At 44.1% G+C, this 26890-nt stretch overlaps 1 protein-coding gene across 1 annotated transcript in view; it reads left to right on the forward strand.

Annotated features, from left to right (window-relative positions):
* The window catches only part of LOC126412870 (fat-like cadherin-related tumor suppressor homolog), an 894730-nt gene that overhangs the window by 578747 nt on the left and 289093 nt on the right, over positions 1-26890 (forward strand). The window lies entirely within an intron of this gene.

A 26890-nucleotide genomic window follows, 5' to 3' on the forward strand; every position in this document is an offset into this window, starting at 1 on the left:
TCCTAGACCACGGTGTACTCGTGGCGTATTGTCTTGAAAGACGAACTCCTCGCCGAAATCTTGACTCTAGGGCTAAGCAGTGGTCAAGAGGATCGTGCCTCCTTGGAGTCTTTCGCAGCGGCATGCTTCGATAATTGACCTGTGGTTCGCCGTGTCGTATGCACTGCTTAAGTCAACCAAGGTAAGTTATTTATTTTCATCCCTATTCAAAATTTAACAAGATTCGGCTGGTGTACGCGGTTGAGCCTCAGTCGTTCACACAATTTGTATAGGTGACATTCGAGCGATATCGGGTGATAGTTCCTAGCGAATTCTGGTTCTTCCCATTGTTCCAGCAGTGCCATTATTTTTATTTTCTGCGGATCTCTCGGATCTTGACTGTCTTGCGACTGGCTGATAAGTTACGTGATCCATTATTTGGCTACAGGGTCAAAGCGTTTTGTCTATTCATATGTTTTCAACCCCGGGTGCTTTTCCATGTTGAAATGAGTTTAGTTCTGGCTCCAGTTCTTTAAATGCAAATGGCACAACGAAGCTATTTGCTGACTAAACCATTTTTCTACTCTGTACCATGTACAACCGTTCAGGTTTTTAATCAACTTCCTGTGTCTTGTCTCGTTCAACATTTCCATCATTGCAGTTCTACTTCAAAAGAATCGTGGTTGTATAGTGCTTCGTATTTGTTGAGTACGTCCTTTCACTTACTATATACGTGAGGTCTGGAATAAAATATTGTCTGTAACTTCGGCGAATACTCCACTTGGAACCGTCTGCGGAATAGTATTTACGTTGTTTTAATAGGAGCGTATGTTTGGATTCCAAATGGCCTATTTTGTGTTTAAGGAGCTCGTATACAGTTATCATTTAAGGATCGCGAATATTTTCACTGACGAAATAGTTGTCAGATTTCTACCCAGACGTTCATATTTTCCTGTTAAGGGAGCAAGGTAACTTTAGATCATGTAATAAAGATAATTTTTTTTTGTTTCAGCCCTCTGTTCCAACATGTGATCGCTGTAACATGTTTCTTTGTAGTCTCACGTGGTGCTGTAACATTTAAAGCTTCCTATTACGAACCGTGTTTTCTGGTAGTAGAACTTTTGTGGTGATGTCCGGCTGAGTTCCTGTCCAGGGGGTTTGTCTACAGACGTAATAGTGAAGGTACTGCATTCGATTTAGGGCTATTGTCAAAATATCGATATATTGATATTTTCTGCAAAAGCAACGATATATGTAGTCGACATACCTTCCCAGATATATCGATATCAAGATGATCATATCGAATGCCGATACTTTTATCTTATGCTATAATTTTTTTCACGACATTTTCGGTATTTGTTGTTCTTTTGAAGTGGTAGCAGAACATAATTTTGCTTTCACTGTGTGAAGGAGTCCTACTACTTTTTGAGCTTTCATCACGCCCAGTCTTTCTCTTTGACTTTGTGGATATGTGGTTCAAAAGAAGAAGTGGATATGTGGTGCAAAAGAAGAATTCCAAGTGCACTGGGAGCTGACGGTGTGAATAGAATAACAAGATTTCCGATGTGAAGAAATAGCATACCAGTGGCGAAAAAAAAAAAAAAATTAACACAGCTAATGTGCTATTTTTTCACTTCGGCATTCTTACAAAACAGATGGTGAAAATGATGAACAAAAATCTAAGTTATAAGATTGGCCCTTACGGTGGGCGGAGACATGTCGGGGGAAATGCTGACGTAATCGGCGCTCAGCGCTACCAATAGAAGTTGCAACGTTTAGCTTCACCACGCAGTTTTGACACTACAGCTAAAAGGTTGCTGGTGTTGCTTTAAACGAAAAGAAAAACAAAAAAGACAGGCACGTCGATATGAAGTGTTCCGGACAAATGCGGTACGTGACAGAACCGAACGACGGACCAACCGGACACTTTTTGTTGTGCCACTGACATCCAGTTACGTTTGTTTAGATAAGTAGTTATCTCCAAGCTTGAACATGCATCGGTTTCCTTTCAGTTCTTGTTATAAGAGGGATAGGCAGGCTGCTAGTTGATTGACAGAATATCTAATAATAAAACAGTGCTTAAATATGCAGCTCTAAAACCTACAGTATATTTGCAATATGCAGCCGATATTTTTAAAGTCGGTAGTCGATATTGTTTATGTCGATATATCGTTACTTTCACTCGATGTATGGAGAGCGGATAATATATATATTTTAAATTCGGTATATCGGATCCCCGATATCTTTAAGAAATATCAACAGTCCTAATACGATTGTTAGTAATTTGGTGTTGCATTCGGTTGTGTTTGTCGGTGTTACGGCTCTATTAGGTCTTATGACGACTGCGCCCTATAGATTGTGAATTTTCTATAGTGAGGCACGTTCCCTCTGTTCGAGGGCTCACCTGAAGATGAATGACAGGTGTCCAGCTGATATATCGTGGAGTGAGTTTAGGACGACCGGCTGCAATACTGAAATCTCTTCGAACATTTAATTCGCTGGGATAATTTTTTCACACGTTCCCTCTGTTTGGGTCCTATTACTCCTAAGTCTTAGTGTGGTTCCTGGATGCATGGTACATCACATTTGTTCACACGGCTAAGTTCTGACGGTATTTGCTGTTTATCTATGGTGATCCCATCGACGTTTAGGCTTCCAGGTACCATTCCTCCTCCTCGTTTCGTTCTCATTTCCGGATGGAGACACAGCGCACAATAGTGAACTCCACTGATTTCCTGTGCCCCTAAGTGTACTAGAAAAAAATGTTTCAAATTTAAAAAAAGAAACACGCACGCAAACGAATGTAAGTCTGATGGATGAGTGACTGCTTAAAATTCTTAATGCTTCTCCATTTAATTTCGAAGAAAACTGAAAAGCATACTCTAAATTGGAAGTGATTTCTGAAAGGAAAAATATATCGCTGTTCATTTTCAGTTATTTATAAACAACTTTCAGTCTAAAAATGAAACACGTTTGATTCAACAAGTTTTTTAAACATTATATAGACATGTGAATATAGAGTTGTTTCGTTGGATTTTCAGTTTCAATAATGCTCATCTACTATGACAGTGGGAAAAATTACACACAGCTTATCATCAAAGTACTTCATTTCCACATTCCTGCTATTCGGTCACCGTGGGACCATCTCACTGGGGAAAAGTTTCCGGCAGTCACTATCTTTCCTTAACCAGTTTTCTTCAACATACCCAGCTGGAATGTTCTGCATGATTAATTCTGTCACTTGACTGCTGGACACAGTTTTTTCTTTAGGGTGGGGACTTGTCTGGATAACCCGGAAAATCGGGAGTTCTCGAGGAAACTGAATTTGCAACAAAACTCTGCGAAATGTTGGAGAATTGTGAAAGACTCAGCGAATTCTGAGAGAATGTAGAGGCAGCTGAACTGTTCGTTGATGGACATACACATTCTGAGCCATTTTGTTACAATCTGAAGCGGTCCGTAGACGGTGAATATTATTTTTCAGTAACAGTGATAACATTGTGCAATGTTATTGAGGCACTTCTAAGACTGCTCATAGTTCTCCCTATCAATTAAAATTTGCAATAATATTGTGCAGCATTTCGTCTGTTTAGAAATGTTGTACGATCAAGAAGTTTTTGCTTTGTAGTTGTTCTACTTTGTTGTAAACAGAAAGTGGCTGATATATTGAGATCCAAAATTCCTGAATTTCCTTTTTCCATAAATAATTTAGAAATATATCGTCTCTCTTATCTATCTGTATTTAGTAAGCAATAAATCATAAGAGTAACTCTCGATTCTCCGGTACTGATATGATTTTCTGTTATGAACTCATTAAAGGGAATACAAACAAGCCCAGAGACGTGTCGAATGGCAAAGATTTCTCAATAACGCTCACAGATAGTACAGCATTTCTCAGATAGTTTAATGTATTCCAAAAGGTTCTGATCTGCTTAGTATTATTGCACAACCTTTCAGTCTAACCCACACATGTTCAATAGTTTTGCAAATCTGGAAATACAGAGCGTTAATATTGGTCCTCTATTCTGCTTCGGAAGCAACGGATTGCAGCAGGCGAAGAAGGATATCGAACTGTTGTAACGTTTGTTGCTGTGTCGCGACTACCTATGGCACGCTCGTCGACCTAAGGAATCTTCGTTATTGTGCTTGGATTCTTGCGTTTAAGGGCCATTCTGTCGTTCCCACTGTGATGCACTGTTACGTGAACTCGAGACTTTGTCATGTACCTACGAGTTCGTTATTCAAATAAAAGCTTTGTGGGATGGGATGACAGCACTAGAAAATCGATAAGGGAGAAGAGAAAAAAATATACACAATATTGAATATTTCAACTTAGGTGTTCTGCACGTCAGCAATGAATATTCAGGCTTCGCTTCTGTATCTACTAAGTTCAGTGCGAAATAGTACACTGCCGACCTTCTAGCAGCGTCACCATTCAAGTTACGAATGAGCACTGGGTGATGCAGTCTGGTTTTGAAACATGATGCGTCGTTACTACACAATTCAATTGATGTTATGTTCCTGTGACAACAGAAGCGCGTTACTGCGGAAAATATCCCAGGTTATTGCAACGTGACACAGCAAAATTTTCATTTGCGGTCAGGAAATCTAGTGAGGTAAAACTAACTCTTACATGCAACAAAGATTTATGATGGGAAATTAGGGATTTAAAACTGGAAACCCCTATAAATCTCAGTGAAATGTTTTGATGAAACAAAATGCCACCCTGTTCTTATTATTAACATTCCAGTATTACAATATTTGCTTTGAACATATGCGTATCAGTAAGGAGACTCCTATTTGATCAGAATACTTAATTTAAATCAACAAAAATGATACGACACAGTATTTTACTGTAAGGGATGTACATAACATCGAGATGTTTAACCTCCTCTCTAACCATTGTGTGTATTTAGGTATACAGATTATCAGAAACCTATATTAGTTTAGATTCCCTACCATTAGCAGATGCTATCATCTGCCGAGTTACACCGAAAACTCAGATGTTTAACGGGCGATGGAAAAATTTCCATTGCCGGCCGAAGTGGCCGAGCGGTTCTAGGCGCTTCAGTCTAGAACCGCGCGACCGCTACGGTCGCAGGTTCGAATCCTGCCTCGGGCATGGATGTGCATGATGTCCTTAGGTTAGTTACGTTTAAGTAGTTCTAGGGGACTGATGACCTCCGCTGTTAAGTCCCATAGTGCTCAGAGCCATTTGAACCAAAAGTTTCCATTAGGAGGCCGTGCAATGCAGAACCGGTATGCCAATGAGACAAAATCGTCGTAATCATTGACGGAATCATCGCACCGATGCACCAGAGTGAAGATATACGTTTGGTAAAACACGGTGCTCTGCTGCGTGATGAAGTCCGTAGCTGCCTGCTGCACATCTTCGTCCGACAGCCATCGTGTTAATCGCGCTTAATAATCGCATGGGGAGAGATCAGGACTATAAAGCAAGGGCTCGAGTGTCTCCCACTTTAGTTTGCCTAACTTCTGCGGTACGAAATAAGCGGTCGTGTACATGCGTTATCATGGAGCAGCAACACGGAACTTGGCACATTATTCCACAATTGTGGTTTTCAACAGACATGCTGTTCCACACACATTCTTCATTCTACGTTGCGTTTTTACCAGTGTTTGAACTCCGGCAGCCAAGAAAATAATATCAGCACGTTGGCCCTATTTGGACGGATTTGATAATAACGTCGCCATTAGAGACGGGTCGTTCGCGAACTAACGGGTCCAAAATAACTGTTCACCAAGATAAACCGAACGAGCCATGAACGCATTCTAAGGAACGGTCTTCCATAGTTCACTTTGGTCGCGGCTCTCTGCTTATAGTTCCCGGGAAGGGAAACGGTCGGTCTCGTTCCCGAACGGCACGTCGGCCGGTCTCGTTCCAGCCTATGTCCCGTTCCCCTCGGTCTCGGCCTCGCTCGGCCGGACTCGTCCTTCTTCGCGTGGCCATTCGTCGCGGTTCCGCTGCCGAATGCTCATAGTTCAGTATCGAGTTGTTAGCTTCGTTCGCTTCGCACGCCCATTCTAGATGTGTTTCAAACCTTTTTTGAACTTTGAAATTCTAGTTTTTTCGTATTCTATTCAGCGTCCACGTACGTAAATTACAAAAAAATTACGTGGTATGTAATACATACATATTTTCAGGTAGCAAAACGGCGTGTCAGCTTACTTCACTATTTCGATAAACAGCAGAAGTAGTACTTGTAAAAAGGCAAGATTTTTTTGTTATTACACATGCAAAGTTGACGATGCGGCACACACAAGTGGCCATTTTCCGCCCTTTTTTTGATCCAGGGTAAAAGAGCATGTTCATTGTTATGGAAGGGAGACCGACTTACAACCGAATGAAGCCCGCGCTTCGTAATCGAGTGTATGGTGTCACATTCTGTAAAGAGAATATGATAACTCTTACTATATTATTTCAGTGGTACATGGTGGCGCATGAAAAATCGGCCCCGAGTACTAGACTGCTCATTGTTGCTTATCAATCGTCATCTGTTGTTTCGAAGTTGTTTGCATTAGCTTATCTGTTATTTCTTCACAGACTAATTATTATTTGTTTATCTATTCTGCTCGTAGCGATCAACAAATCGTGCGTAATTGGCAAGCAGTCTGTACTCGGGGCCGGTTTCTCGTGCGCCACCTTATATTATTTCACTGCGATCAGCCACGTAACGCTACAGTTGGCTAAACGAGGTGTTTTGCAGAATCACGAAAATTAGAAGTGCGTGAGAATTCTGTTATGAATAAAAACTCTGTACCCCGGTGGGGGGGGGGGGGGGGGGGCGGCGGGCAAGTGTCCCCTCTTAGCGTCTTCCATCTTCAGTCACCTAAGCTAGTAATTTTCCATTTTTCATAAGAACCATATACCAAGCACAGTGAACGGCGAACGAGTAAAAATGAACGGTTCCGAAAAAAGAGCGATCACCAGTGAACTATATCACAAGGATGAACGAGTTTGCCCGTCTCAAGTCGCCATAGTTCACGTTTCCGCGTTTACCGCACGCAGGTCGGAAAGACACGAATGCTCTACTGCTGATCCTTTGCCTACATGTCGGTGCTTATATACCCGCATCGGAGTCGAGCTGCACTTCATATACAGTGCAGCAATGCCGTCAAACGGAAACTTTTTTAACGTCCCTGACATATCGACGTATATATCGCTCCTGAATGGCTGGGTTACGTTGCATGAGATAGTAAAGGATTCTGAAAATCTGTAGATCTAAATATACACAGTGCAGTAGAGTGGTACTTTGCATAAAGTAACCGTTCGTTCCCTTGTGGGAAACCCCTGATAGTGACTGCAGTCAGTGAAAATTCACGAGGTGGAGCTTTTCATTTGAGCGTCAGACCGACAGACTGAAAAATGGGTGCTTCATTTTCGGGAACGTTTAAATTCGCGGTTTACGTACACCAGCAGTTTTGCCGCAAATTGTTAATTTAGTTTTAAAGAGTGGTTGTTATCCCTGCGTACGCTCCTCATTAGCGAGGTCCAGGTGGGCCCGCGTGGCTGCACATATTTTTGGGACCGTCGGCCCTGTGGTCGCCGCTTCGATCCCCGCTGCGGCGCAGAGACACACACACACACACACACACACACACACACAGGGCACGCACGTCTGCCTGCGCCTGTCACATCTGCGCCGCACCGGAAACAAAACAGCTCCCAATTAATTAGAGCGATCCGCGCACACGCGCGGTTCCAGCAAAAATTTGAATTTAATTGTTCTGGCCCAGCAGTTAAGAGTTTGGCTGCATTTGTTCCGCTGCACAGGGAGAGAGTAGCGAAGTGCGAGAGAAACTATGTTAGTCTCCGTGGTTTTCCATCGCTCTTCGAGCGCCGCAATAATAGAATAACGAATTTGGTATCGAAAAACACACACACACACATATACTTTGAGCACTAACTATTGAGGCTATCAGATTTACGCTGCAGTGGAAACAAAACAGTAAATAAAGGGAAGTTCAGTGATTTCTCTTTTGTCGTTTTTACTAGTCCGTGTGCCATTATACACAAGTTTAAAGCATTGCGGAGGAGAAAAACAAAATCTAGCTGTGATACAGAATACAAATACAATTACCTTGCACAGACCTCCTTCGAGGACCGAAGGGAAAAATACAGTTCCACTATCGAGAAAAAGGTATATAAGGAATTATCAGTCCTTTTGTGTTAACGAATCAGCGAAAAATTGATATAAACTCAGGATTTCACTGGGTGTCGATGCAATAGAAGTGCTTGGGTTTCTTGGTTTGTCAATTCGCAGTGAGAACATGGCTTTTCGGAAGGCATTTACTACCTGTGTGTAAACCTTCCGAATCACAGCGGACAAATGGCGAATTGATGCGGCAGGAATTATTATTATCGCTTTATTTGCGGGAAACAAGTGGTTGTTTTCCATTACTATAGTTAGCTAGAATAATTACAATTTTCAAGATTATTTTACTTTGACTTAAAACATCTCTCTGCGAGGAACGAATGGGAAGAGAGAGTGCAGTGGTCGGAAAAGTCTACGAAAAAGTACGAAACAATGAATGACAAAAATCGACTGATTTTTTTTCACTACTATAGACGGCATGAATTATTATCACTTTATAGGATTAGTTCACCTTTGATCAGGAATCGGCAGTTGATCTTCAAGATAAATACAGTGTAAATAAGTGTGTCCTACGGCTGCCGAACGATCGCTGGACCGAGTATCGTCTATGAAGTTTTTAAGTGTGTGTGTCAGAGCAATTTAAACCGAAGCGGCTACATCGTCTGATCATAGCAAAGACAAAAGCAAGAGGGCATAGTTCACACAACATGCCGTGTCCCATGCAGTTACTGCTTCTGCCAAGGAATCTGCACAATGTTTATATGATGTCACTGCCAGATCTTGTCATTACTGTTAGATAATACGCTAGACTTCTTAAGTCATGGCATTGACACAGCTCGGGGACGATTTGTTATTCGTTTTTGCCTTGATTTCGTATTTTTTTGAACTACAGACAACCGGATGATCTTTTAACGAGACGAAACCGTTTGAGAGACATCTACATCTGCATATATACTCCGCAAGCCACCATATAATACGTAGCACAGTGTACCCCGTACCACTGCAAGTCATTTCCTTCTACACGTCTGCATGGAAACTCTGCGAATCACATTTAAGTGCCTGCCAGAGGAATCCTGTTCCAGATAGAGCGAGGTAAAAACCGCTACTCCTAAGTGCCTCCGTACGAACCATAATTTCTCTTATCTCGTCTTCGTGATCCTTACGCGACATGTATGTTAGCGGCATTGGCGGCAGCAGGATCATTCTGCAGCCAGCTTAGAATGCCGGTTCTCCAACTTTTCTCAATAGTGTTTTGGTAAAAAATCATCCTCTTCCCTCCAAGGATTTCCGTTTGAGGTCACGCAGCATCTCTGTGATACTTGCGTGTTGATCGAACGTAACAAATCTAGCAGCACGCCTCTGAATTGCTTCAATGTCTTCCTTTAATCCTACCTGCTGGGGATCCCAAACACTCGAGCAATACTCACGAATGGGTCGCAAAAGTGTTCAGTTTTATAGATGAGCTACAGTTTCGTAAAATTCTTCCAATAGACAGAAGTCGACCATTCGCCTTCCTCATTAAGGAGCTCACGTGCTCGTTCCATTTCATATTGCTCTGGAACGTCATGTCTAGATGTGTAATCGAGGTGACGGTTTAGAGCAGTACGCTGCGAACGCTGGATTGTTTTTCGTACACATCTCCATTAATGCATGTTTTTCCACCTGTAGAGAAAGGCGTCATTGATCGCACCAACTAGAAACTTTGTATCCTCCTACAAACGACGACAGCTTCCCATACACCGAAGCATCATTAGTAAACAGCCGCAGTTTGCTGCTAACTCTGGCGCTCAGCTCATATATATATATATATATATATATATATATATATATATATATACTCCTGGAAATGGAAAAAAGAACACATTGACACCGGTGTGTCAGACCCACCATACTTGCTCCGGACACTGCGAGAGGGCTGTACAAGCAATGATCACACGCACGGCACAGCGGACACACCAGGAACCGCGGTGTTGGCCGTCGAATGGCGCTAGCTGCGCAGCATTTGTGCACCGCCGCCGTCAGTGTCAGCCAGTTTGCCGTGGCATACGGAGCTCCATCGCAGTCTTTAACACTGGTAGCATGCCGCGACAGCGTGGACGTGAACCGTATGTGCAGTTGACGGACTTTGAGCGAGGGCGTATAGTGGGCATGCGGGAGGCCGGGTGGACGTACCGCCGAATTGCTCAACACGTGGGGCGTGAGGTCTCCACAGTACATCGACGTTGTCGCCAGTTGTCGGCGGAAGGTGCACGTGCCCGTCGACCTGGGACCGGACCGCAGCGACGCACGGATGCACGCCAAGACCGTAGGATCCTACGCAGTGCCGTAGGGGACCGCACCGCCACTTCCCAGCAAATTAGGGACACTGTTGCTCCTGGGGTATCGGCGAGGACCATTCGCAACCGTCTCCATGAAGCTGGGCTACGGTCCCGCACACCGTTAGGCCGTCTTCCGCTCACGCCCCAACATCGTGCAGCCCGCCTCCAGTGGTGTCGCGACAGGGGTGAATGGAGGGACGAATGGAGACGTGTCGTCTTCAGCGATGAGAGTCGCTTCTGCCTTGGTGCCAATGATGGTCGTATGCGTGTTTGGTGCCGTGCAGGTGAGCGCCACAATCAGGACTGCATACGACCGAGGCACACAGGGCCAACACCCGGCATCATGGTGTGGGGAGCGATCTCCTACACTGGCCGTACACCACTGGTGTTCGTCGAGGGGACACTGAATAGTGCACGGTACATCCAAACCGTCATCGAACCCATCGTTCTACCATTCCTAGACCGGCAAGGGAACTTGCTGTTCCAACAGGACAATGCACGTCCGCATGTATCCCGTGCCACCCAACGTGCTCTAGAAGTTGTACGTCAACTACCCTGGCCAGCAAGATCTCCGGATCTGTCCCCCATTGTGCATGTTTGGGACTGGATGAAGCGTCGTCTCACGCGGTCTGCACGTCCAGCACGAACGCTGGTCCAACTGAGGCGCCAGGTGGAAATGGCATGGCAAGCCGTTCCACAGGACTACATCCAGCATCTCTACGATCGTCTCCATGGGAGAATAGCAGCCTGCATTGCTGCGAAAGGTGGATATACACTGTACTAGTGCCGACATTGTGCATGCTCTGTTGCTTGTGTCTATGTGCCTGTGGTTCTGTCAGTGTGATCATGTGATGTATCTGACCCCAGGAATGTATCAATAAAGTTTCCCCTTCCTGGGACAATGAATTCACGGTGTTCTTATTTCAATTTCCAGGAGTGTATATATATATATATATATATATATATATATATATATATATATAATAAGAGCGGCTGTACCACATTTCCCTAGGTCATTTTTCTCTGTCGAGGACAACGTACAAGGTTCTATTACTTAAGAAGTCTTCGAGTCACTCACATAATTTGGAACCTAATCCGAATGCTCGGACCTTCGTGAACACTATGCAGTGGGGCATCATGTCAAACGCCTTCCGCATATCTAGGGATATGGAGTCTACCTGTTGCCCTTCATCTGTGTTTCGCCAATACAGCTTTAGTGCTTCTCATTAATCATTAATATTAATATCAATCAGCTGTGAAGCTCAAAAAGATCAAGTGTGGGTGGGCGCTGGGATTTATGGATCGGACTCTCTAGCTTATTGATCTGAATCCTGGCAGGCGTCGATCAGATATGTGTTGGAGAACAGAAGTGAAAATGCAGACGAAATATGGGAGGCGTCAATAAGCACAATATGAAAATTTACCCTCCAAAATTGTGAACGGGGGAACTAATGACTATTAAATGAAACAATGGTTGTAATGGATTTGACTTACCTCGATAAAAACGATTACTAGACAAGTGGTATGCTGTGGTAACATAAACATGATAAAGTCATAGATGAATAAAGAAATACATGTGCCAACTTTAATTCCTTGACGCAAGTGAAAGGGAGGGTTGAGTGGGGGGGGGGGGGGGGCGTGAGGGGTAAGTTACTAATAATGGTGCACAAAATTACTTGTAATAGCGGAATGTCTTTTGACTGTCGTAAGGTTGACGGTAATAATAACGCAGGAGGGAGCGCGTTGCACCTATGGTCGAATGTGAAAGCAAACTGTTCATTACTGTAAAAATGTAAGTCTTCAGAATGAAGCTTGAAGTAATTGGATTACGTAACAGTGACCTCCCTATACCTCGCCTCGCAGTTGCGGCACAATTTCACCATAATATTACAGGTGGTAGCTGGAGCGGCTGCAGAATCGATCATTGGTGAAACCAACAACCCTCGCCAGGGCAGAGGCTCAGCATGTTTGTCTCTGTCTGACTTCCCGTCGAATGTCAATTAAAAGGAAACCTTGCAGTGCTGCGCTTTTCGTCTGTCAGTGAAGTTTGATTGACTCAGTTCTGGAACTTCCGAACGCCAACGATCAAACTGCTCCTTATAAAACACTTGCCCTTTCCTCTTAAGTAAGGGCTTTCTTGGTAGGCGAATCTCATCACTCGAAATTCGTGGTCGTAATAAGTCTTCGCCAGCCATTTTCTCTACACGAAATGCTGTCTGCGTATCTATACAATGGCCTGATGTCCCGCTGCAGTTCAGTACAACAAAAACTGCCGCCTGGTGGGCAGTAACCCTCTTTCCTCCCCCTACGGCTTTTCTAGGATCTGTCACTCAGGAGAATGTATCTCTTATGGCTTCTAGTGGGTCCATGTCCCTTCCCACCACCCAGCGCGCTTCCAACATCCCACAGCTATACTGCATGCAGATACGAATCAAGAGAGGGAGATTAGCAAAGCTGCAGCAATACTGTGGCCTATCATTTTTGTCGGTGTAAATTAATTATTCTGACAAAATAGGAGTCTCATTACTGATATGCATTTGTTGCGACACTGTTTCCGGGAATTCTCAGGAAGTGTAGTCCCGCACGAAGAAGATGTCATTGCAGCGCGTCAGCAATCGTAAGTATCGAAATAATTATGAAAAATCCGCCTCGATTGCACAAACGACCTGGTGTTTACCTACGTTTCAGCGTGGGTAACCACGCCTTCTTCAGAACAAATATAAAACAGCTTGCCTAAATAGGCATAGTCAAACGCTAAAATCAACGCCTACAGCGGCAAGACCACATAAAATTTTTTACAAATACACGGTACATATGTACCAAGTCATAATATTACTTATCTCAACTTTGTGTGTGCTGCATCGCCCCAGCCAACGTACGATGGTCACAGGCTCTCCACCGAACTCAAAGTCTTTGACTACGCCTATTTAGGCAAGCTGTTTTATATTTGTTCTGAAGAAGGTGTGGTTACCCACGCTGAAACCTAGGTAAACACCAGGTAGTTTGTGCAATCAAGGCTGATTTTTCATAATTATATTGAATATAGTACCCCAGTCTGACCTCCTTTACGAGGTAGGATTGATGAGGAAAAAGAGAAGATCGATGCATTTCGTCAATAGTTTGTTTAGAAGGCAGGAAAGTGCCAGTAAGGCTCTAAAAGATCACGGTGTAGTGTACTGTAAAAATTTCAAGAGCGTACGTTCGCAAATAGTCAACCGAGATATTGCTTCCTCGTATATATTTCTCGCAAAAAGACAATAATGGTAAAATTAGAGAGATACAAGAGCTCACACAGGGTCCCACCAACCATCTTCGTTCTCACGTACAGTTCGGGACTAGAATCAGGAAGTAGGAGAAAATGTATTTTTCTGTGGAGCTATCACACAGGTCTTGATATCACTGAACAGAATTCACCTTTATGAAACTTAGTAGTCGTAGAGGATGTCACGACAAGCACAGAAGGGTCTGCTTTTCATCGTTAAGCGATGTGGGCTATGTGAAACAGAACAGGTGGCTGAGCTTTTTGGGAACCTCTACGCTTCCCACGCGGATGCGAAACAATCGGGCCGTAAAAATTTCGCTGATGAACCCCGTCGAGCGTTTATGAAATCGCAGGGATGCGGATTCGGTTTTAAACTGTAGCGAGCCGCGCCAGCTGCCGCCTCTTTCGGCCTCGGCTCGACAACAGGTCATTGTTTTTCAGCGCAGCCCAGTCTGCCGTGCGGCACAGACCTGTACACCTTTCTGGCTTTTCTTTTTTTTTTAATTTTTGTAATTTCCTCGGTCGGTCGGAACCGCGGCTGTGGGCGCGTGCTAACGAGCCGCCGCGGGGACCCTCCCAGAACGCTGCGCTTTTTGCGAGGCTCGCTTCGTTTCGCACTGCTCCTACGCACGTGTTCTGGTGCTGCCACGCAGCTGCAGTTCGCCGTTACGCGCCTCCACGCAGTGCTGCCAACCACAGCCGCACACTGTGCGGTCGCCGTGGCGTGCCGCCTGCTGTGTGCTGCTCTGCCGTGGCTGCCCGCCTCTGCAGACATTGGCCCCTACAGAGAACGCAACGCTGTAGACGCTCCCGCTTAATGCCATTAGCCGGTGCGACTTCCGCTGTCAGCAAGATATATACTAATTCGAGCGGGCAGGTTTGCGTAAGACTAGGCGCAAACATAAAACCTTTAGTCGAATAACTGTTAAACCCGGCTTAAGGTCACACAGGGCCCGTAGCACCCGATTCACCATTGTTTTATTTTATACTGATCTTTTCCCCGCAGATTCGCCCGGATATACTTTCGCCACATATACTCAACACACCTCCTCCTCCACTTCTCTGTGCCCATCTCTTCCTCTCACTATCTGTCTGTCTGCTCCTCTCTCTGTATCTTCATCTCACCTGCCCCTCTCTTTGTCCATTTCCTCCATCCCGTCTCTCTGACCATATCTCCCCCTGACTACATCCTTCTCCTCTCTCTTTCCATCTCCGCCTCCCCCTCATTCTTCCCTCTTGGCCACTAACCCTCTACAACTTCCATCTGCCTCGTGCATCTCTCTTCTGTTTTCTCAACCCCCCCCACTCTGCTCTCCTCCTCTTCCATCCATCTCAACCTGTAACCAGCCATGCTCACCACATCTGTAACCCCAGACAATAAAGCAGGCCGATACTGCTCCCACAACAAGCAAGACAGGCTACACATTGGGGGCTTGAAAATAATTTATTTGTTCCTGACAAACAGGTGCCATACAAAGCAGTTCGATAAAAAATACTGATACCTCTCCAACAGGGCATGCCTGTCTTGCAGGGTAACCTACTTGTTGAGGCCAGGAAAGCTGTTTCTTGCTCCAGAGATGTAGGCTTCCCTGTAAAGCAGGTTGATTTGGCAGGCCGATACTGTTCCCACACAGCATCCCTGTCACACAGGGTAGCCTACACCCCAGGGGCTAGAGAAAAACAGTTGCTAGGAGTCTATAGTGCTCGTACCCATTAGACCTGCCACTTCTCTGCCAGATTTGGTTGACATCGACCCACAGGTTTGGGAGGATATCCTGTACATGCACCCATACACTCTGCTTGTGTATGTACATATCAGATTTATATTTTTTGGGGGGAGTAGAGGAATCAGACCTCTGAATGGTTTGATGTGGCCTACCAGAGATTCCTCTCCTGTCCCACCTCTTTATGTCAGAGCAGCACTTGCACCCATCACACCCAATTATTTTTTGGATATATTCCAATCTCTGTCTTCCTCTACAGGTTTAATACATTTTTATTTGTTCACATTCTTGTCTGTCTGTTCAGTACAGACTTGGCAATTGATTTTAAATTAACTTCCTGATGAGCTAGAGACTTAAAATTTCCATCATAGCCCAGAACCAGATGACATTGCAATATTAACCCACTTTCTGGTGCGGTGTATGGCATGGGTACTTTGTATACCGCTGGTAGTTCTCCCTCTTCCTGTTCCAGTGGCAAATGTATTGCAATAAGAACAACTGCAGTTAAGCCTCTCGGAGAACTGTAATTTTTACGTTGATGGTCTTTTTGCGAGATACACGTAGAAGGAAGCAAGGTCTTGATTGACTCAGGTGAAGAGAAACTGAAATAAACCTGAAATTTACAACATGTCTCTGTCGTAATCTCATAAAAATGTTGGGAATCGACTGAAAAATTCCACACACACAAGACTAAAAATCACCAAATAATTACTTAAATAAAAAACCTTTTAACATCAGACATTTTTAAAAATGGACTGAACAGTATAAAATAGTTTATCCTTGTCTCATAAAGATTCCTAACCCCATACAGACAGTCCTGAAAATTTGACCTTGTGAATTTTCAATAGCTATGTCAATACTTAAAAAATTGAAGATGAAAAACATGGGTGGCATACAGTGCACGATAGTAAGAGGTGTAGAGAGTAGCTGTCGTTAAGAAAAATTGCACAACAGGTCATATCATTAGTGGTGCAATAAAATTGTTAGTAACTTAGGTGAACTAGTCATGCATCAATTATCTGTTGTCTGCACCTAAGTTTTTCGTTTTAACATTGGAGAAATTGCCATAGCTATTGAAAATACAGAAGTTTTCAGGCCTCCTGTATGGGACTAGGAATCAGTATGAGGGTTAAAACGTTATTTTACACTTTTTAGTCCATTTAAAAAAGTGTTATATTTAAATGTTTTTTATTTAAATAACTATTACTCTTTACAGCTCCTTCAGGTAGCAAGTAAGTTGTTTCGTGATGCCTTAAGACATGATCTATCATCTTGTCCCTTCTGCACGTCAGTGTTCTCTGTATGTTCCTTACCTCGACGAGTCTGTGAAGAGCTTCCTCATTTCTTATCGTTGTCTAACTTTCAACATCATTCTGAGCCACCACACCTAAAATGCTTCCATTCTATTCTTTTCCAGTTTTCTCATAGTCCATGTTTCACTTTCATACAATGCTGTGCTCAGACGTACATTCTCAGAAATTTCTTCCTAGATTGAGAACTACATTTGATGCTAGTAAACTTCTTTTGGCCACTAATGCCTTATTTTCCTATGCTGGTCTGCTTTTTATGTCCTCCTTGCTTCGTCCAGACAAGTTTTATTTTGTTTCCCAGGTAGCAGAATTCCTTCACGGGGTCTACTTCTTGGTGACCAATTTTAGTTTCTCAGGTACTTTAGTGACTTCCTTAAAAACTGAATCCCAGAAGGATGAAACAGATGTCAAAATCTTGACCTAGTTCTATGGAATTCAGGGATGTTATGGAATTCAGAATGTCTAAGATTGTCTGTCGGATATAGGACATACTGTAACGAAGTTCAAGAACGTTGCATGATACGTCGATGCTATGCTCCCCTGCTACAGCCTGATAAATCTGCTATGGCAAAACACAGCATCCAAACAGTCCACACTGTGAACTATGAGAGCGCCTAGATTCCAATACATATTTCATACTCCTGGGATTCAGTTTTCAGGGAAGCTGCTGAAACACGTTTAACGAATTATTTAATTAATCGTGGACAAAACGTGGAATCCAGCATCGTAAATAGGTAACTCTCATAGACAACGCCACTGAACCCTGTCGACCAGAATTTGTGACACGACTTCTCTCATAGAGGACGCCACGATGGAATATATCTCTGCCGCACGTCTGACATTTCTTCCACTATCTTTTTCCGTGGACCCACACTCACTTCGCCCGCCGTATCGGTGTAGAAGGTTGACGGTAGCGCTTTATCGACAGTTTTTCCGGTTCGCTCCGAAAATAGCTGGACGTTTTATAGTCGAAATACTAGCAGCCGATATTATTTGGTTACGATCTAATTTCCGTATTTTTACGAATCAGGTAATACGCCGCGAGAACATGAAGGTTCACGGTTTTACAACTATCAGTCGTCAGTCATACGTCCATTCCCGTCAAATGGAGAGGGCACACATTCGAATGAACAGTTGATCCGCAGAACTTTTGATGCAGGATTACGCGAGGGCGGTGAAATTTGTCGCGTGACAAAGTCGGCCTTTAATTTGAACATTCCGTTATACGAAGGACTCAATAAGTAATGCAACACATCTTTTTTTGTAGGCGAATTTCGGTTGCAAAAATTTCAGATTTACTGTGGGACATCTTGGAATGTTCTACATCTACATCTACATTCACACTCCGCAAGCCACCTGACGGTGTGTGGCGGAGGGTACTTAGAGTACCTCTATCGGTTCTCCCTTCTATTCCAGTCTCATATTGTTCGTAGAAAGAAAGACTGTCGGTATGCCTCTGTGTGGGCTCTAATCTCTCTGACTTTATTCTCGTGATCTCTTCGCGAGATATACGTAGGAGGGAGCAATATACTGCTTGACTCGTCGGTGAAGGTATGTTCTCGAAACTTCAACAAAAGCCCGTACCGAGCTACTGTGCGTCTCTCCTGCAGAGTCTTTCTCTGGAGTTTATCATCTCCGAAACGCTTTCGCGATTACTAAATGATCCTGTAAAGAAGCTGGTCTCCGTTGCATCTTCTCTATCTCTTCTATCAACCCTATCTGGTACGGATCCCACACTGGTTAACAATATTCAAGCAGTGATCGAACAAGTGTACTGTAACCTACTTCATTTGTTTTCGGACTGAATTTCCTTAGGATTCTTCCAATGAATCTCGGTCAGGCATCTGCTTTACCGACGATCAACTTTATGTGATCATTTCCTTTTAAATCACTCCTAATGCCTACTCCCAGATAATTTATGGAATTAACTGCTTCCACTTGCCGACCTGCCATCTTGTAGCTAAATGATAAAGGATCTTACTTTCTGTGTATTCGCAGCACATTAACACTTGTCTACATTGAGATTCAATTGCCATTCCCTGCACCATGCGTCAATTCGTTGCAGATCCTCCTGCATTTTAGTAGAATTTTCCATTGTTACAACCTCTCGATATACCACAGCATCATCTGGAAAAAGCCTCAGTGAACTTCCCACACTCTGGAACCGCGAGACCGCTACGGTCGCAGGTTCGAATCCTGCCTCGGTCATGGGTGTGTTTGATGTCCTTAGGTTAGTTAGGTTTAAGTAGTTCTAAGTTCTAGGGGACTGATGACCTCAGCTATTGAGTCCCATAGTGCTCAGATCCAAATGGCTCTGAGCACTATGGGACTTAATGCTCAGAGCCATTTGAACCACTTTTGAACTTCGCATGTTATCCACAAGGTCATTTATGTATATTGTGAATAGCAACGGTCCTACGACACTCCCCTGCGGCACATCCGAAATCACTCTTACTTCGGAAGACTTCTCTCCATTCAGAATGACATGCTGCGTTCTGTTACCTGGGAACTCTTCAATCCAATCACACAATTGGTCTGATAGTCCATATGCCCTTACTTTGTTTCATGAAGTTCCGTTACGTGGCGGGCCTACTCGTAGCCTTCAAAACAGCGTCTGTAACGAAGGTGCGCTCCAAGCAGAGAGCTGTCTTTGAGTGTCTTTTTGCGGAAAGTCAGAGAATCACAAATATTCATAGGCACATGCTGAATGTCTACGAATGCCTGTCAGTGAACAAAAGCACGATGAGTCGTTGGGCGATGCGTCTGTCATCATCGCAATAAGGGCGCGGAAACCTGTACGATCCGCACCTTTCGACTTCCATCTGTTTGGCCCAAAGAAGGATGCACTCCGCGGGAAACGGTACGTGGGTGATTGGGAGGTTCCGGATGCAACAAGACGTCGACCAGTACAGTGGTACCATGCGGGCATGAGGCCCTTTCAGTAAGGTGGCATAAGACCGTCGCATTGAACGGCGATTATGTTGGAAAATAGGGTCTTGTAGCCGAAAGAGTAGAAAATGATACGGTGTATTGGAAACCTGAGTGAAATCAAATTGCTTTCAGGAAAGCAATGTGTTGCCTCACTCATTGAGTGCTCCTTGTATACAGGATGAACCGTAAATGCATCCCCCCCCCCCCCCCCCCCGCCTCCCCGACAAAAATTTGCAGATTTGTCGAGGATATTTTCTGAGTATTTAGACACAGGAGACCTGTAGTATCCGATGGAATTTCGTTAGATTTCTTACTTATTTATAACGCAAAAACTCATCAGTACTTCGATGTGGTTGCTGTCGCTACGGGAACAGCTCAGCATAGCGTCGTTTTGCCGGTCTAGTCGGTGAACGAATACAAGAGTTGCATACTGGCCAAATGTTCATCTCTTAAAATATCCGCACTGCTGCCTATCGCTGTTAACATGCAACTAATAAACCCGAGACAGGATCTGACAGTACTGAATGCACCCTTGAGAGCGAAGAGTAAAGTGAACGTAATGTTTGCTTCATCAGCAAGTATCGCGGGTGAATGGAACAAGTGTTTCCAAATAAGATAAACAGGTCATACCGTCAACATTTGCAATGTTATGCAGATACTTTCAGTGGAAGCAGACAGAAAGGTAAATGACGGTAAGAAATCAAACGAAATGCAGTTACTTCGTAATGACGCACCAAAAAACTCAGAAAAACAACCTCAGGAATGCATTCATTTTAAGATAAGAATACACTATAGAGTATAACTGTGTTTCGCTACAGTCACGAAATCTGAACACATTGCTTAGATGTTAGTATCGTACATTTGCCACACAAATGTTTCTCACGTATTTCTCACGTGTCAGTCGTCGTCTTCTTGCATTGAGGTACTCTGTACCGTTGCCTATATTTCTCACGAATTTGAATTTTTTTACTCACTGCCGATCGTAGGAAATACTTTGTGGCACCCATTTTTCACGTGTTCACCTTTTAGTTCTTCAGTGCGATGGTGCAGATACTGCTTAAGGCTGAAATCTTCCCACGTAATTATTCTGTAAAGAATCTACACATTTAAGTTCAGTAAGCTGTAAAGTGTCTGTATTGCCATCTCTGCGAAGCTGCTTTCACTGAATATCTGCTACAGTGAACATATGTTCATTTTATTATAAAATTCCACACGGTCTGGAAGACGATTCGAATCATACCTAATTTCTATACCGGCATGAAGTGCAATGAGAATTGTTTGCGAGATCTGTATGCGACCTACGACGGAGCTTCATAACACACAGACAATAACACAGATAAAATTAGGAAAAAAATGGTAACGTTCAACGGACACCTTTGTATGATGTATGAAAACAGACTCACTAAGAAAATTAATGTAAGCATATTAAAGATAATTTTTTTTTTGAAAGAAACGCAGATAGACCTGCAACAATTGCAAATTGAGGACAGAAAACAATTCAGAAGTAAAATCACAAAAAAGAGAATTGAACAAGTCTTATCAAAGAAACAACATGAAAAAAAAGCGCAGAAGAAAGGGAAAAAAAGTACTGTGATTTAATGGTTCAAATGGCTCTGAGCACATGGGACTTAACTTCTGAGGTCATCAGTCCCCTAGAACTTAGAACTACTTAAACCTAACTAACCTAAGGACATCACACACATCCATGCCCGAGGGAGGATTCGAACCTGTGATTTAATGAAGAGGTTTTCACGCTCTCCTAAAGAGGAATAATCGAGAAGGTTCCAGATCTCCCGCTAAACCACTGAACCGATTTCAACCAAACTTGGTACACTTATCACTTACTGCCTGGAAATCGTCGCTACCTACGAAAGGGATGGGGCTGGAGGTGTAAAGTAGTGTAGCCCACGACACGCGAATAGCCATACGTACACATCCAGTACATCAGAATGAGAACACTTAACGATCTGCAACAAACCTTACACATCATTCAAACCTTACGAAACCTTTTCTCGCCAATTAAGACCACAGAATGGTGAAAGGAAAAATATCTATTGTTTACTATTACCGCATGAAGCATAACATTTAATTTATTACATATTTACTACTAACTGTATACGCGACACATTTCTCAGACAGTATTCCCCATCGGAGGTTCGAGTCCTCCCTCGGACATGGGTGTGTGTGTTGTCTATAGCGTAAATTAGTTCAAGTTAGGGTAAGTAGTGTGAAGGCTTAGGACCGATGACCTCAGCAGTTTGGTCCCATAAGACCTTACCACCAATCAGAAAGTATTTAGATGTACCAATGAATGTACCAGCAAAATAATGTCATTGAACAACCTATAGTTCAGGAGATTTGACGTCATAAACAATATGATGCGTGAAAATAAAACTGTAAATACAAGTGAAATATACACACATCAAAAAATGTTTTGCATCACCCCGGATCCCATAACTCCTGAATATAGAGTCTGGCTGTCGGTATCGTATCACAGACACAGTCCCTTTGTCTGTTCAGAGACGTCACTAAACCCGCACAAAGATGTAAACAACCATGCATTAGCAGCGCCTAGTAGACGAAGGAGGTCCGACAGCCGACCAGTTTCAGTCATTCCACCAGGATGGAGGTACACGGCTCGTGTTGTCTGTAGTTCAACCATGCCAAGTTGGCCAATACCGAGGTTCGATCGCGTCTGCATTGTTACTTTGTGCCAGGAAGGGCCCTCAACAAGGGAAGTGTTGAGGCGTCTCGGAGTGAACCAAAGCGATGTTGTTCGGACATGGAGGAGATACAGAGAGAGACAGGGTCGATGACATGCCTCGCTCAGGCCCCCCAAGGGCTACTACTGCAGTGGATGGCCGGAGGAACCCTGGCAGTAACGCCACCATGTTGAATAATGCTTTTCGTGCAGCCACAGGACGTCATGTTATGACTCAAACTGTGCGCAATAGGTTGCACGATGCGCAGCTTGACTCCCGACACCTATGGCGAGGTCCATCTTTGCAACCACGACACATTGCAACGCGGTACAGATGGGCCCAACAACATGCCGAATGGATCTCTCAGGATTGGCATCACGTTCTCCTCACCGATGAGTGTCGCATATGCCTTCCACCGCAACCAGACAACTGTCGGAGACGTGTTTCGAGGCAACCCACTGCCCAGCGAGTGCAGCAAGGTGGAGGTTCCCTGCTGTGTAGGGGTGGCATTATGTGGAGTCGGTGGTCATGGAAGGCGCCGTAATGGCTGTACGAAACGTGAATGCCAACCTCCGACCTATAGTGCAACCATATCGGCAGCATATTGGCGATGTATTCGTCTTCATGGACGACAAGTTGCGCCCCCATCGTGCACATCTTGCGAATGACTTCCTTCAGGATAACGACATCACCCGACTATATTGGACAGCATGTTCTCCAGACACGAACACTATCGAACATGCCTGGGATGGATTGGAAAGGACTGTTTATGGACGACGTGACCCACCAACCACTCTAAGGTATCTACGCCGAACCGCCGTTAAGGAGTGGGACAATCTAGACCAAGTGCCTTGAGGAACTGGTGGATAGTATGCCACGACGAATACAGGCATGCATCAATGCAAGAGGAGATCCTACTGGGTATTAGAGGTATCTGTGTGTACAGCAATCTGAGTCACCACCTCTGAAGCTCTCGTTGTATGGTGGTACAAAATGCAGTGTGGTTTTCATGAGCAATAAAAAGGACGGAATTGATGTTTATGTTGATGTCTATTCCAGTTTTCTGTACAGGTTCTGGAACTCTCGGAACCGAGGCGATACAAAACGTTTTTCATGTGTGTAAGTACAAATACGTAAGGACTGTGTTAAAAATGTGTGAAATATATTTGACATATGCGTACGCGGGCAAAGCTACAGGTAAGAAGTTCAACCTCCTCCCCCCTCCCGCCCCTCACTTTTTCCCCTGTGCCAACCTCTCCATCTCAGAGTAGCATTTGCAACCTACATCCTCAATTATTTGTTGGATGTATTGCAGTCTGGGTCTTCCTCTACAGTTTTTACTCTCCACAGCTCCCTCTAGTACTATGGAAGTTTTTTCGTGCTGTCTCAATAGATGTCCTGCCATCCTATCCGTCCTTCTATTCAGTATTTCCTCGCCGGTTCTCAGGAGAACCACTTCATTCCTTACCTTGTCACACCATCTAATTTTAAACATTCTTCTGTAGCACAACGTCTCAAATGATGCTTTGATTCTCTTCTGTTTCGATTTTCCCACAGTCCATGTTTCACTACCATACAATACTGTGCTCCAAACGTATATTCTCAGAAATTTCTTCCTCAAATTAAGACATATGTTTGATACTAGTAGACTTCTCTTGGCCAAGAACGCCCCTTTCACCAGTGCTAGTCTGCTTTTGATGTCCTTGCTCCATCTATCATAGTTATTTTTCTTCCTAGGGAGCAGAATTTCTAAACCTCATGTGATTCGTGATCACCACTCCTAATGTTAAGTTTCTCACTGTTCTCATTTTTGCTACTTCTCATTACTTTTGTCTTTCTTCGATTTACTCTCAGTCCAAATTCTGTAGTAACTAGACTGTGCGTTCCATCCAGCAGATCCTGTAATTCTTCTTCACTTCCACTACTTATTAAAACTGATAACAATTTTTATTTAAATTGACTTGTGCGCAATAGCTTTAAATACAGCAACTAAATGTTAGGAAAAAATATTGTACCATTTAAAAAATATGTAGTTCTTTGCTGTATCTGTCTGGAAAATAACTAAAACTATTTTCGTAACTCCGAAGAAAGAATAAGGTTTCGCACATTTCCAGGATGAACATTAATAAAACAGACAAAAACAGAGACACACTCCTGAATGGAAATGGAGGAACAAAGGACCTATGAATATGTGTCCGGAAATGTATCATTGCCACGGTAAATGGAGTCTACGAATGAAAATTTCTGTGGTCACATTCCGTGTGTTCCTTGTGTGTTGCAGTCTGTGTGATTGAGGCAGCGTACTGCGTCCGGTATTCATGTCGGGAGCAAGCCTAGATGGTGTTTGTGTACGACCAAGAAGATGGAAACGGTAGAGAGGCAGAACGGTCCTCCAGATCTGGCGTACGCACAGTACGCTGCCTCCCTGCACATTCCTCTGTCTGAAAGAACCCATGATCACAGGAACGCCCAAAACAGGGCTTGAAATGTTGTGTGATGTGGTTGGTGTCTGCGCGGGTACTTGTTTCCATCTTCTTGGCCGTACGCAAACACCATCTAGGCTTGTTTCCAATATGAATACCATTCTGCTGCTTACAGTCGCTGCATCAATTACACAGCTTGAAACACGCAAGGATCACACGGTACTTGGTCAGAGGAACTTTCATTCGTCAGCGCCATTTATCGTATCAACGATACATTTCCGGACAAATGTTCATATGATTTTTTTTCCTCCGTTTCCAGAAAGGAATCCAACCCTGCAGTTTGTCTGTTTTATTAATATTAACCTTGCATAGTTTGGCCGAAATGAAACTGGCCCACAAAATAGTACCGAGGACTGTTGCTCAGCGGTTAGCACACTGAAATCGCATTTGGGTGGCCAACGGTTCACATCTACGTCCAACCAGCCTAACTTAGGTATTCCGTTATTTGTCTAAATCGCAACAGGCAAATGCCTGGGTGGATCCTTTAAAAGGACATAGCAGTTTTTCTTCTGCATACTTGAAACAACCCTAGTTTGTGCTCCTTTCTGTAACCTGCACGAAAATCCGAGTCCTGATTTGTCGCCGTAGACGTAGCTGAGCGATCAGTCTTTTATCCAGAGTATTGCATTGGTTTTGGCAGCTGGGAAGTGTATGTCCTCAGGAAAGATGTATGGCTGAGGTTCAGCCATGGTCGGAGGAATGCGAAGAAAGTAGGCGACTTCGTTGCGACTTAGCTCCCACACGTCAAGCGTTGGTAGGCATGTGAAGAGGTCATATCCCCGACGAGGTGTTGGCAGGTAGCATTTAGGGGGTGGAGATGTCTTCTGAACAGCACGTTGAAGGGCATCCCAGATATGCTCAAAAATGATCATGTCTGGGGAATTTAATGGCCAGCGGAAGTGTTTAAACTCAGATGAGTGTTCCTTGAGTCACTATGGAACAATTCTGGATGTGTGTGGAGTCGCATTGTCCTGATGGAATTGTCCCAATCCATCTGAATGCACAATGGACATGAATGGATGCAGGTGCTCAGACAGGATGCTTACGTACGTGTCACCTGTCAGGGTCGTAACTACACGTGTCAGGGATCCCATATCACTCCAACTGCACGCGCCCCACATCATTACTGAGCCTCCACAAGCTTAAACTGTCCCCAGATGACATGCAGGATCCATGGATTCATGAGGTTGTCTCCATACCCGCATACTTCCATCCGCTCGATACAATTTGAAACGTGACTCGTCCGACCAGGCAACATGTTTCCAATTATCGACAGTCCAATGTCAGTGTTGACGGGCCCAGACGAGGCGTAAAGCTTTGTGTCGTCCAGTCATCAGGGGTACACGAGTGGGCCTCCGACTCCGAAAGCCCATATCGATCATGTTTCGTCGACTGGTTCGCACGCTGACAACTGCCCAACATTCAAATCTGCAGCAATTTGCGGAAGGGTTGCACTTCTATCAAGATAAAGATTCTCTTCAGCCATCGTTGGTCCCGTGCTCACAGAATCTTTTACCTGCCGCAGCGATGTCGGAGGTTTGACGTTTTACTTGATTCCTGATATTCACGGTACACTCGTGAAATGGTCGTACGGGCAAATCCCCACTTCATCGCTACTTCGCAGATGCTGTGACCCACCGCTGGTGCGCCGGCTATAGCACAACGTTCAAACTCACTTAAATCTTGATAACCTGCGACTGTAGCAGCAGTAACCGATCTAACAACTGCGCCATACACTTGTTGTCTTATATAGGTGTTTCCGACCGCAGCGCCGTACTCTGCGTGTTTACATATCTCTGTATTTGAATACGCATGCCTATACCCGTTTATTTGGCGCTTCGGTATATTTTACGGGATAAAATAAGGAAGATTAGGTTTTAACGTATCGTCGACATCGAGGACATTGAGACCCTCTTACGTCGAGTGTCACGCAGCATAGTCGAAAGGAAGTACCCTGTGATCAGCTGGTCAAATGTATGGCGCCATATCCACCACGTTTATCTCCCCTCATACGTAGAGCAACGTGGTACTTGGTTACCAAAGGCAAAATTGCGTCACGACAGA

The sequence above is a fragment of the Schistocerca serialis genome, chromosome 7 (assembly GCF_023864345.2).
Source record: "Schistocerca serialis cubense isolate TAMUIC-IGC-003099 chromosome 7, iqSchSeri2.2, whole genome shotgun sequence".
NCBI classification, from domain to species: domain Eukaryota; kingdom Metazoa; phylum Arthropoda; class Insecta; order Orthoptera; family Acrididae; genus Schistocerca; species Schistocerca serialis.